Genomic DNA, 13,378 nt, shown 5'->3' on the forward strand with positions numbered 1-13,378 from the left:
CTCAGGATATCTGATTTGTTTTAGGCAGGTCTTACTCCTGCTTAGGCTTCCATGAAGCCACTAGCAATTTAACTATACTTCAACACATCTGGGGTTTGCAGTAGGAATTAATCTCAATATCATCACATTTCATGTACCATATGTGAAACCTCTTCTCCTAGGAGTAACTATAATGACACTAAGGACAATCAAAAGCCACCCATCTCCACAGAAGAAAACAATGGTAAGGTGAGAGGCATATGGTTTTCAGTGTAAGAGAGACACTACTAAATATCACACATAGTTGTTTGCCCTCTATCAGGCTCCATCAGCCAACTGAATCCATTCTTAACAGGTTCATGGGCTCAGTAATTTTTCTCATTTTTCTGTTGGTTTTCAGCTTTATTTTCTGTTAAGAAGCACTACAAGAAGCATCAAGAAGTAAACAGAAAAGACTGGGAAAGGGAAACATAGCAGATTATTGATCATTTTATAGAGTATTGCCTTTCTGCGTTCAGTAAAATTCATAAAATCATTTGGGAATTATACTGCTTAAAAGCCTTTCATCTTTTGATTACTAAACATACAATGCATTCATCTTGGTGAACTTCGTGGAAGTAGATTTTGAAATATTTAAATTCCTTATGATAAAAAGGAATTATATGTGTTTTAAATATATGCTAAAAACATAAAAATATTTCCATATGTATATACTGCATTCTAAAATTCTAAAATGATCTCCATAACAAATTCTTGGTATATTGAAAAAAGCTTGAGTTTTCAAGGGCTAAATTTGAGTCCAGTCTCTAATACTCACTGATGTGTGACCTTAGGCGAATTATTCATTCTCTCTGAGACTTTGTAGTGGCATAACATAATAATATTTATATTCAGAAGTTTTCATGAGGATTAAGTAGGGTAATATTTATAAAGTCTCTCACGCACACTATGATACAATGAGGATCCTAATAACTGTTGGCTTCCTTCATTGAAGACAAGTAAAATCTATTTTTTGGTTCCACATTTCCCAGGGAATGAGAACTGAAGGGTGATATTTATGTTGGAGAGAATAACACCCTTGGCTAACCTTGAGTGAAAAGGGAGCTGTGCTTCCCTTCTATTTAGAATTACTTGTGCCAGGAATTACTGGACAGATCCATTTGACATAGGCACTTCTATACCTGAGCGACTGCCCAGAAATTATGGCACCACTTCTGGGAAGTTTTGAAAACACTTTGAACTTACTTTCCAGAGTTGCTTTGCATTCCATGCTGCTAGTCTCTCTGCACACCCATGACTTGGCTGGAGCTAATGCTGGCTGTGCCAGCATATTTTCAACCTGATCAAGGCAGAGAGCTCTGAAATTTTCATGAGATTCTGTTTTTGTGAGATTTCCAGATCTATACCAAGTTTTTCAAGATCTCAAAGGGAAGCACAGCTCAGGAAAACATCATAAAAGTCTACTAATTCTGACGTGCAATAGTTGACTGTAATACAGGCTAAATTAGGGGCTAGTTGAGAGTGAGACTTGTTATTTTACTTTTAGTGGAGAAGAGTTTTCATTGTTTTACTGGATGCCTTTTCAAATTTAACAATAATAGAAAGTTCTTAAAAGTTGGAAGGGATTAATTACTAAAAACACTAATAAAGAGGTTTATCCATGTCTGATACTGATCTATACTAGTCGTGTGCTCTCTTGGATTCACCATACATGTGCTCACTGCTACAGGGTACTACCCAAAAAGGCTCAATTTTTTCAGCAATGTATCAGATATTTGTTTCATATTGTACTTTTTCTCATTTCAATTTTTTTTTGCTTTAATGAATTTGTATACAATATATTTAACCACCAATAATAATACAATTTACTATTTCTTTTTCCAAGCACTTCTAGAAAGACTTTTCTGCACAACTTCTATTATGTAACAACCAATCCATTTCTTTCTTCTTAATCATCATAATTACCAAACAGAACTTCATGCAACATGAGGCATCCAACCTGCCACATGGATCTGGATGAACTTGAAGAAAAAGGAAAGAAAGAAGATGACTTAGTTAACCTAGAGCAAAAGCACTGTAGAGAAAAGTGACATCTTTATCAGACTTTTAAAATTATTGAGAACAAAACACCTGTGTGATTTTTGGTTTTTTTTGCTGATTATAATGAGGGCTTCCAGGCTGAGAAATATTATTCACTCACTCCTCAAACAACTTTTGATTGTGTATTCCATAACTGATGTTAAATGAAGGTATAATATATCTGTTATTTAATACTATTATCAATATATATTCACAGATTACTAAAGGATAAATCTTGCATAAATATTCCAAAGAATGTGTTTAATTCTCATGGAAGTAAAATATTCTCCTTTTAGTCGCTAAATAAAACTAAAATTTTATACACTTTTAAAAGCATCATTATTGGCATCATTAGTTGTGTGAATATTATAGAATGTACCCACATAGACTAACATATGAACTCATTACTGAGCTATATAATCTCATGAACCGCCATTATATCTGTAGTCAGGGGACGGGTATATAGCTCAGCAGCATAAGCGCCTGTCTGGCAAGCACAAGGTCCTGAGTTCCATTCCCGGTACCAAAATATATATATATATATATTTTTTTGAATGATATCTGTAGTCAGTTGTTAACCAAAATCTTGTAATATGGCATATGACCATGTATGTTACCAACTTGGGGCACTAATTTCTCCAAGTTATATACGCTTTTCTTATATGGAAAGGAAGATATTGGTTGTTACTATCTTTTCAAAAGAAAAATTTAAACTATCAGAATATGGATATAAAAGTTCGGTATGGTACAGGTTAGTCTCACTATAGACCAAGAGAGGCAGATAGCAACAGAGTGAAAAAAAAACCACCTCTCCCTCTGCACTTTCATTATTTTGATCACTTTACTCTATTCTTGTGATCTCTTGTCCTCTGAAATTCTTCATATGAGATTATCCAAAGAAGAGGATACAAAGTGATGGAATGTCACTAGAAGTTTAAAATGCAGTGACGTTGCTTTTCCAGGAAATGTTAGAAAGATGGTGAGCCTTTTCTACTGGCATTGATTAGTTGGTCACATCTGGCCTTGAACAGCTGGGATACAAGCTTTTATCTTCTGCAATCAGAAGACAGAATGATACAGGGAACAAGGCCAACATTTGGAGCTAAGTGAGCTAAAGTTGGGTTTTAACTCCATCAATTACTAGCTCATGCATTTGGACAAGTCATTTACTCTTATTAAGCCTTACAATCTTTATTTATAAAATAAAGACAATGCAAATACCTATCCTATCCAAGTTTCAGACTCAAAGTTCAAAAATGTTATCATGTGAATATGGACCAAATCAAGGTTTATTTTTTTAAAATGGGTTCCCCTGAGGAAGTTAGAATAGGTGGAAAGACTATATAAGCTTTATATCTTCATCCGGGTAACATTATGTACTATCTCCATCCGGGTAACATTACCTACTAAAACATGTAAACCCCAGAAGCTGCGGAGCTTATCATGACATGCTTATATTATTTTCTCAAGACAAAACCCAAAGAAATTTAGAGAGAGAGAAGAAAAAAATTCTGCTCTAAGTGGTATGGCTGGTTCCTGGGGCCATACAGTTCTGTGACAGATTCTCTGTGTTTGGTTAGAGAGTGAAAAGAAAGAATCTCACTGAAAAAAAAATTTAATGTGAACTCAAGATCCAGGCTTAAAATAGTATACATTCACTCTGCCCACTTTCTGTATTCTAGAGGAGATTTCATAGAAAATGATTTACATTTCTGACTCCATTCGATGAATGAGTGAATTAGCACCTCTGAGTTCACATTTCTGGAGTCAAGTGGCAGGATTACAGGGGAAGTTCACCCTGTCCTTCACAGACGCTCCACTGCTAATTATTTACTCAACACTGGAGTCCTGTATTACCAAGCACTGTCCCCCACCTGGTCTAATTTACTCACTTGTCACTTCGGTGGTCCCTGGAGACTTCTGAGTTTATGACCACTCTCCAGGACACTAAAATGCGCAATCAACACAGGTCTAGAAATTGAAAATTTGATGCTTCGTTTTCTGTCCCTGTGGATTTATGAAAGTAAATTTTGCTATCACATGCTTATTGGTTAAAAATATATGTGATTAATTACATGTTATGGCACTGTTTCTTCCACCACATAACGAAATACCTGAAGGACTTTGGTTATATTGTGTTTCACAAGAGATGTTCCCTAAGCAAACCATATTTCTTTTCCAAAATTTTCCTACTACCTTGAAATATGGTAAAGATTACAAGGGAATTAAGGTTTTGCACTGTTCAAAATACTTAGTAGCTTTAGAAATGACTGTTCTAATCAACTCTCAATTATCCATAAGATTTACATAAATTCAAAAAGCAGTTGCTAACAATAATAATGACCAAAACTTATCAAGTTCATGTTGTGTAGCAGCAACTAAACACAGGAACACCTTTAAAATAATAAAATGTTAAATAATGAACATTTTACATGTTTTAGAAAAAGTATACTGTATAATACATCAGCTCTATGATTTCTTAATATTCTTGTATTGATAAAAATCACAATAGGGTTGGGTAGAGGGAGGAGAAGGGACAGTCTGTTCATTTAAAGTGCACCCAAAGAGAAAAAAAATCACATAAATTAGCACCTGACATATCTGCACTTATACACAACAAATGTGCAAAGATTATCATGAAATAGATAGTCATTCAGAAATACCAGTTAGGGAGAATTAAAGCCAACAAGCTTATTGTCACCTTTAGAATTCCAATTCTGAGTTTTAACAGGTGCTAAAACAAAGAGATGATGTAAATCCAATACTCTGTGCTAATTGCCAAGATGTCATTTTTTAGCTTCTCCCTTCAACAGTATTTCTCTCAAGGCCTTTCTTTGACAGTGCTACTTTACACTGAGAATGTACCTGTACAGCACACCTGTTTCATCCAGGAGGCAGACGGCTTCAGACAGCAAATGGACCTGGTCCCCATGACATTTTGATAAAAAATGAATCATGCAAACCTAATCTTTTATGGATCATGAAACCTTGCTAATAAGGCAGATGTCCTCTGTACAACTCCTTGGGGCCTAAAATGCAAATATTGATGTGCTGATAATCACTGGACCCTGGTTTTAGTAATTACCTCCCTCTTCATTATCTCCTATTATTCTCCATAAAAAATTCCATTCTCAGTCAAGGAATCGGATGCATAGAATATAAGTGATATCAAAGCTTTCATGGCTTCATCATCAATCAATTGAATTAAATATCTCTTAATTGGTAATGATTCTTCACAAGGATCAGGTAATAAGATCGTAGCAATAGAACATGCAGACATAAAGCCTTCAGATGGAATCTTAATATTGTTACTAATCGGTCACTGCTATCTAATCTTTTAGACATATTGGATATGTTTCCTCTTAAATATCACAATTCTAGGTCACCTGCCTCAAGAAGAAAGTTTTATTGGCAACATGATACCTCATTTAGTCATACAGTAGGGCACCGTCTTTCATCTTAAATGATGCCAAAGCTCCATTGAGCCAAACGGTCTCACCAAGTTCCTCTTTGACAACAATAAATCTAAAAGACAAATTTTTACTGTGAGAACACCAACAGTCCTTTCTTTTACAAGACTTAGCTTTGAGCATTTTTTTTTCATTGTTTTCTCCCAGTTTTTAGTTTTTAATTTTGTGTCAATGAAACACTGCGTTTCTCATCATTGTATTATATAATGACAATAACAATAACAGCATGAAATTTGTTTTTGTAATAAAAACTGGTAAGAGAGAGTAATATTATTTTATTTTAAAAATTAAAAAACTGACAAAACAGCAATGAAGACAAAATCAAAACAACACAAAAACAATAAAAATGATACATGACCTCAAGACAAAATGATAGAAATGTACAGTGGTTGCTACATTACATACTGTTCAATGAAGTTGCTCAGTCCACAAGACATAAGAATGTAATCTTCATCAAACAATCAAACACAGTAACAAGTAATAAAAATAAAACATTGGAAATGATGCAGAGCTTCACCATACAAGATGGTAGGAGCTCAATAATGGTTCTTATACTGCATATTGTTTTCAGACCAGTCATTCTGATTACCAAATTCAAACCTGCAAAAAGAATAATTTGAAGGAACTACTGAAAAGCTAGATGCTGGCAGTGAAATGAAAGTTTGCTGCCATCTATAGGTTGGTAATAAAATTCATCGCCAAAACAAACTGCCGGCCAGGCTTATCTGTATGGTGTAAGTAGAAGGACCGGGTTTCCTGATGATTAAGACCCTGGACTTTCTCAGGGTGAAGTGTGGTCAATATCACTTGCTTAATGTTCTCTACGTTGAAATTTTTACTTCATATGAAGACTGGAATGGAAACTGTGAGCTTAAAGGCACATTAGGATAGGAAGTCTTTTTAATAAAATTGTTTTTTTCATGTGAGCTGGCTATCAGTAACTTTCTTATGAAAACAAAAATGGGACTATAGTATTAGGAAAGGTTTATGATGTCACATGAGATAAATTTGGAAGTGACACATAATTCACTCTTTGCTAGTCCATATTCTCTAGGTAGTAATAAAATTCTCTTGCCTTTACATGCTATCTTTTCTCCTCCCAAAATTCAATAATCATAGTTAGTATGTATAACCACTAAATAAGAGATTGAATTTTGAAACAGTGCTTTGAAAGAGTGTCCATGTACATATTCAAAGACTTTTCTTTCCTTTTGCCATTAATACCTGAGCCTTGCTGAATTCAAGTTTTGACAAGAGCTCTGACCTATACAGGTTTTTGCAAATCATTCATCCTTCATCACTCTTCCACCTCTGGATTTAAGAGTTGGTGTAGGACCATGCATGGCGCTCCCAGAGGCACTGCCTGCAGAAAATGGGCCAATTTGGTCAGGCCCAGACAGCATTTCTTCAAATATTAAAATGCAATGTACCTAGAAGAGGCAGTGTTCCAGGTCTTGCTACAGGCTTGCTGAGGGCCTCTGTAGCAGTTGCCACCACAGGTGGTTTCCAAAGAAATCCCAGAGGAAGAGCGCAAGTTTGTTGCTAATCATTTTATTTCACTCTTGCTGTTAACACATGTTGCCTGAGAGTCCCTCCCAGCTATGCTTTGCCACCTCGAATTGGAAATGCAAGGATTTAAGACTCATCTTTGCTGGATTATCAACTCCCACTTATTGTTGTATGGACCTACAACGTTTTGGGTCTATTAGAAAGAATAAGTTATCATTGCATACTTGATAAGATTGAGAAGCTAAACACTGCCATTGTGAATTAAAATGTAAAATATGCTCATTAAGTCATGGTAAAGAACATGAAATATATCATTTCTACTCCTTTCCCACACCCTGTGCAAAAGCAGAAAGTGTACTAATCTTTGTAGTGTACTAATCCATACCTGAGGGGCTGGGGATTTAGATCAATGGTAGAAGGCTTGTCTAGCTATCTGCAAGCCCTGGGTTTGGTCCTCAGCACTAAAAAATAAAAAGTTAAAAACTAAAAACTGAGAATCCATGCCTGAGCTGCACATGGTAGAGCATGGCTGTACTCTCAGTACACTGGGAGGCTGAGACAGGAAGACAGCAATTTGGAGCCTAGGGTAGGCAGTTTAGAAACTTATAGGGGCCCTGTTTCAAAATAAAAACTAAAACATGAGCTGAGTATGTACTTCAGGGGAAAGGCCCTAAATTCATCTTCCATGGTCTAATGTTGGGATTATGGATGTGTGGTTTGCATATAATTCCCTGGGATGGGTAGTTTGCATATAATATAAGGGAGGGAGAGATGCTTGTTTGCTCCTCACCCTTTTTTGCATTTGCTGCTTTTGCTGTCTTCTGCTGCCATGAACGGTTACCCTCTGCCACATGCCACTCTGCCTTGGAGCCAGCCAAGTACTGACTGAAACCTTCACAAACTAAATAAATAAATCTGAGCTAAATAAATCTTTCCTTCCTTAATTTTGGGTGTCAGGTATTTTGTGTCAGCAACAAGAGAAAAGTAACCAAGACACAAGCCATAAAAAGAACCAATGAGTAGGGGGTCTGGGAATGTAGCTCAGTGGTTAAACACCTGCTTTGCAAGCACAAGGTACTGAGTTCAATTCCAAGTACCATAAAAAAAAAAGAACCAATTGGTGAGACCTCATAAATGGTCAATGCCTGCTCTGTAGTTTCCTTTCTGCATTTGTTCTATTGTCCTCTGTTTCTGCCTCTGGTAGTATATTATCAAACAAGCTACCAAAATTTAAGTTATAGTCTCTCCCTCTGTTTTGAGACAATCCTGGTTCAGGGAGCATCTCTAAGACTTCTGAATGGCATACACCTACACCTCAGGGAAGTCACTTTTGACCCTGCCTTTCTTCTGTTTTTTTTTTTCCTTCAAGTCTTAATGTGATTCTGTATCTTATTATAGACTGAATATATAGCCATCAGGGAAATTAATACCCAGGTTTAAAAATATATGCACAGGTTAGGCTTTCTATTCAGTCTGAACTTGTGCTAAATCAAACAAGCATGGGTCTGAAATTTCACAGAGTTTGGACAATAAATCAGAAAACACCCCTGGTAAGTGACTCCCAACTTTCTGTGCTCAACCCTCTGAGCTAGAGTAGAATGATGGCATGTCACTCACTACATGGCGGGGACACAGGGCTTTGCTTATAACCTTTACAGTCACTGGAAAAGCAATTTGGTAAATGAAAACAAAACAGGTAAAATTTAGATTTTCATGTTTTTATACAAGTATTCCCTCCCTGGTTTTACTTACATGCCAGTCATGAAATTTAATTCTTGAAGATTACAGTGCAATGAATCAGATTTCCTACTTCAAGTGCCCTACTCAGGTATACCATGAGTACTACTTTTTAAAATGAACCTGTCTTTATTGCATTCTAAATGTTTTTTCCCTAGTAATAGATTTTTTTTGATAGAACTTGTAACTGTAACTATGGCAATAATATTAATAATGGTCAAAATTTATCAAGTACTAAAAACTTAGATTTTATATAATCAAGGAAAATAAATCAGCTATCATTCACTCTACTTCCATCATTAATACCACCAAAGAAAAATAAGACTCCATGCCTCCAGGATCATAAACATTTTCCCCAAGGTCATCAAGCAGGGAAAGGATGAGTCAGAATTCAAACTCAGGCATATCTGAGTTTTATCACATCAAATTTGACTATAGGACATTTATCCTGCAGGTGGAGGAGAATGAAGTATTAAATATTCCTAAACTTTGTTCTCAGGGGAACTAAGAGGAAACACAAGCCTTAAAAGCACCTCATAGAAACCAGTCTGTGAAACAATCAGACACTTTTCCTGAAAATTCCTCTTCATTCCTTGAAGTCCTGGGTTCAGGAATCAGTTGAACCCTCCTTGTTATTGAGTGGTCCATGGGAAGCAAAGGTGGAGTGGAGACAGAGTGTTCTGATTATACTTTTAATCACTCTTTCTTCTCCTGCATGGTGCTATTCTATCTGCCTGGACGCTTCCTCATCACCTGTAAGATGGAGTTCTGCTAAGCCTTCATCTGACTACTTAACAAGCCAGCTAGTCCCTTTTTGATCACACCTAGGCCAGATTCTACTTGGAGCTTTGCTATCCTCGAAAGCCCAGTTTACAGGCCCTGCTGGGTAGCCACAGCAATAGCACCTAGGCACTGGTGTGCTCCATGATGTGTTATGTTGTTAGAAGAGAAAAAGTCACTGAGCTAGAGTGATGCTGTGCGGTGATCTCAGCTTATCTTGACTTGAGTGTAAGTCACTGAAGAGCCAAAAGACAAAGAAATCTTTGGATCTACACATATTCTCACCTTTTGCTCTGAGGATAAAGAAAAAACAAACTAAGTTGTATACTAGTTGCTTTTCAATTTTAAATAATGGACCTGTGACTCAGCATTGATGTTTATTCAAAATAAACTGAACCATTTCTAGTCGAACCATTTCTAGTCAATCTACATACTGAGCCATTTCGAGCCAAAGCACTTAAAGTTGGGTCAAAGGTATTTGCATGTTAAAATGTGACTCTTATACATTGAATGAAAATTATGTATGAGGAACATTAATTTATAGATATGTTCACAAGAGATCTTCAAACTTAAGATGCATGTACAAAGCAATTTTCAGAAGCGGTAGACATGACATATGTATTAAAGGAGTCGAAAATGACAAGTACTGGTTTGTCTGGTATGTGTTACATGGCTGGTCCTATGTTCACACCCAGAAATTTAAGAATAATCTCAAGAAAGCATAAATCAGAACATGTTGTAACATATATAAAAGGCAGACAGGCTAAATAACAAAAAAATCGGACATATAATGAATTAAATGTGTCTTTTATGGAAGCTGAGAAAAGATTAAGAGAAGTGAATTTTGGAATACTCCTCTGGGGGTACTCATGGGAGAATCCTAAACATAACGGGTCACATGTAGAATTCTAGGTTTTGTATGGGTGAGGCTACCCAATTGTACATCAACACGTGGAGGTGACTGACTGAACCCTGTATCAGACCAGAGTTTACGGAAATTTTGTAATATTATGCCACAGCATCTTTCTTCAGCATTTTGCTGCCCTCCTCACCATATTATTCAATAACTCAGGAAGGATCTAGATGAGGTGATCTGATCAATGGGATAGATGCTAATTGCAAAGTGATAAGGACACAAAAAGACTACGAAATAGGTTTGATTTTATAAAATAAATGTAAGTTCCTCTGTTGGAAGAATCTAAGAAATTTTATTAGAAATTTTGCACCTTTTCTAATATTTAATTTTAATAGCAATGTTAGTAATTATTTTGTACTCTTAAGAAAAAAGGAGTGTACACAAAGCAAATTGAACTCTATGAAGTCCAACGTGTAAGACTTGCTTTTGGAGCAAGATTGTAATTACTTTAATTAATTTAATGATAAACATTAAGTGATTGGATTCAAAACTTCTCTCAGTGTTAGAAGCTTATACCTTAAAAATGACAGGAAAACAATGACCATTCCTTGATTTTAGCTAGCCACATGTAAAATAAAATCTATATGTCTCCTTAGATAAATGCATTGTGGTGGATTAACTAATGATCAACATGTAACACCCAGTTGAACTGAATCAGCATGGTGCTGGGTGTGGAAGGCCTACCTGAGGACTGTTGCCAGCAGCATAAAAAGAGAACTGCAGAGGATGATGGTGTGCTGTTGATTTTCTTGGAGAAGCTTGTCCTGCTGCCTTTCCTGATAAGAACTCTGCTATTTTCATCATCGGAGGAGCTCTGTAATCACTATTGCTGAGGACAGCTGCATTACTTTTCGGGGGAGCTCTGGTTCTTACTCTAGCATAGCTTCCTGGATCTAGTGCAGATCCCTCAGCCTGCTGGCCCTATTTCTTTATCCTGCTGTCACAGACTTTCTAGCTTGCACCACTGACCTTTGGGCCTTCCCAGGGCAGATCTGTGAAACAAATTTGTGTGAGACATTGTCCTGGGCTCTAGGCCTCCAATTGGACTCACACAAGACATTGCTGTGGGATTCAGGCCCTCAGATCCCCAGCACTCTTTTGCATTGGACTCTTCAGGTAAATAATACAAAATAATCCCATAAACTGTGTGTCCTATATTAAACTGTTTCCCTTGTAAACCTTGACTACAACATGCATGCAACCATAAATAATATTGTTGAATGTATTTAGTAAAATTTTGGAGGAATTTGCTAGTGAAGCATCCTATAAAATAGCTGCTATTCAAAAAAGTAAGTTGCACCAAATTTTCAGTGGCTTAACCAAGTATATGTTTAATTCTTTCTTATGCAATACACCTGTATAAGTGTTCCTGCTACTGACTTTCTTCCAGATGGTGCTTTGAGGATGTAAATTTCCATTCAGTGTCTCCTCCTTGGTCATCTGGGGCTTCAGTGATTTTCACCACCTTTTATGGAAGAACAAATGGAATGGAGAAGGGACAACTAGATCACAACTACTTTGACTCAGAAATAATACTCACAAAGCCCTCTCGCACTGCTAAGATAAGAACTAAGGTCTTGGTCCCATTTTAATTACAAGGCCAGCTGGCAAATGTTTTTGATCATGTGGCCATTTTTGAGTAAACACTGTGGGAACAGAAGCACAAACTTTAATGTATAACAGTCTGTCACAAATCTCAATCTAAACTTCAAGCCAGAATAGCGAATTTTGACATCCATGATCATATCCCATAAAAATAAAAAACAACCAAAAAGAAAATATGAAAAATGCAAATTTCAATCATTTTTGGAATAAGAACCTCTTTTCATCTTCTGCAATAATTCGAATTTATGCAGAGGGTCTTGTCCTTTTTGATGACAAGCAATTTTGCCTTCCAAAACATGATTTCCCTTTAATAAATTGAAACTAGAGGGGCTGGGGATTTAGCTCAGCGGCAAAATCGCCTGCCTGGCAGGCGCAAGGTCGTGAGTTCGGTTCCCGGTACCGGAGAAAAACCAAAAAAAAAAAAAAAAAGAAACTAGAGGTTAATAGTTGTTAAAGTGCAGAGTACCTGGAAAAATTTGTTGCCACAACAATGTAATTCACATTATTAATGACTTTTAAATGTTTATTCCCTTTCCAAATGGATGAAGTTTAATTAAGGCATAAAATAATCTCCAAAACACCAGAAAAGTTGGAAACTTTCATTAGAATCATAAATAGTCATGTTTTTACCACTTGAAAATGATAAGAAATAAAAATATATACAATTTTTCTGGAGTCCGCCTAGATGCACACTGAATTTTTCAAATAACTCTGAGCACTGTGCTCAAACATGTGTGTGAAGCAGTTCAAGTGTAGGTCACTCTGAATATACCAAATGTAAGTGTTCATATTTTATGGGTTGCTTGGAATAAAGAAAATGATAGTAAAGTAAAATAGCAATGAACAGTGTTCAGAATATTGTACAACTTAATTCAGGAATTAGGGGGAAAGACATTAATTTTGTAGTGGTTAATATAAAATATTCCATTTTGTATTTTGTTCCTATATAGTAAACAGCATTATTGTGTTAATTTGAGACTCTACAATGCTAGGGGAAATATGCAGTACATCCATATACTTATCCATACACACACACACACACACACACACACACACACAAGCACAAAGTCCTAATAGTACATCAAAGATGTTAGTTCATTAAATTTCATTTGATTTCGTTTCCATATTTGACCTCTAGCTTCCTTCCCCATAGAATATAAAAATTTGTATTTTAAAACAATCCCAACACATAGGAAGAGAGAACTGATTGTATTCCTTACTGCCACCTCTCTCATGTCAAATCCTGCTTTCTTCACTTTGCAGAGCTGTTGAAGAAATTTTATGTGCTAGAATGAATTTGTTA

The sequence above is a fragment of the Chinchilla lanigera genome, unplaced genomic scaffold (assembly GCF_000276665.1).
Source record: "Chinchilla lanigera isolate Chin_1 unplaced genomic scaffold, ChiLan1.0 scaffold00037, whole genome shotgun sequence".
Taxonomy (NCBI): Eukaryota; Metazoa; Chordata; class Mammalia; order Rodentia; family Chinchillidae; genus Chinchilla; species Chinchilla lanigera.